The following is a 1196-nucleotide window of genomic DNA, read 5'->3' on the forward strand; positions in this document are numbered from 1 at the left end:
ATGGATCTTGCCATCTTTCCAAAAGATAAGCTGTCATGCTAAGGCCTCCTGATAGGCAGCACAATCCTTTCTCTCGTGCTGCAAACTGTCACACCACATACATCTTTTTCCAAGCTTAGGGGCTGCTACCCGTCCCCTTTCCTCTTGTCCTTTTTCATCCAATTTTGCAACCTTCAATTGAAGATCCCACATCCCTTTGACCAATTCATCTAAGACATCTTCCCTAACAAAGGGAACAATAGTAGGTACAGCCATAGGGTTAGCCACAGAAGTGGGGCTTACTGGATACTTCAACTGTCTTACCCGTAACAGTGGGCAAGCTAGAGACATGCAATCTTTCTCTTCTTCTATGCTTCTTCACAAGTGCAGTAACAGCTTCCTTGACATGTCTCCACTCTGTTTTCAAACCTGTCTCTGTAGTCTGATCCTCCAGCAAATCATCAAGCTTCTCTTGAAGCTCAGGATCAGCTGCCAGTAGAAACAATTCAATTTTCTGACTTGCAAGAGCTTGTTGTTCTACAAGATCCAACTGCTCAAATCTACTTTCAAATTCTCTTAACAATTCTATAGCCACAAGACCCTTGTTGGGTTGTATAACCCACTCCTGAAAAGTCTTGCGCGTAATCAAACTAGTGTCCTCAATGTAAAATTCTTCCCTAACTGTCTTCTTGAAGGCTACCCAGTCAACATCCTACAAGTATAATTCAGTAATCCCTGCTTTGAGTTCATGAACAGTAACACGTACAAAATACCAGCTCCATGCAAATTGAGCCACTCTAAAGAATTCCATCTTCTAAGCATAGGTATGTACATATGCAGATACATTCCTACCATTGAATAACTTCACCTCACGCTCAACTGCTTGCAAAGCATTCATCACAACACTTTCTGTTTGAGCTTAAGCTTGCATCACCTGTTGTTGTTGTTGTATCTGCATAAGCATATTCATATTTTGCACCAACTGTTGCAAAACATCACTAGAGACACCAATGTCGGAGGGGTTTTTGTCGAAAGGTCGCATCCACCAGGGATCAGAAGTAGAAGGAAGTAGAGATAGGAGATGGAAGAGAAGATAGAGAATATCCAAGTGGTAAACATGACAAAAAGAAATCACATTGAATTGAATCAATATGTATTGAAAGAACCTAGAATCTTCGCACTACTCAGAAGCAATCTCCAAGCATTAGTTCTCCTAG

The sequence above is a fragment of the Lygodium microphyllum genome, chromosome 24 (assembly GCF_053477565.2).
Source record: "Lygodium microphyllum isolate KBCC chromosome 24, Lygodium_microphyllum_v1.1.10, whole genome shotgun sequence".
In the NCBI taxonomy this organism is placed as follows: domain Eukaryota; kingdom Viridiplantae; phylum Streptophyta; class Polypodiopsida; order Schizaeales; family Lygodiaceae; genus Lygodium; species Lygodium microphyllum.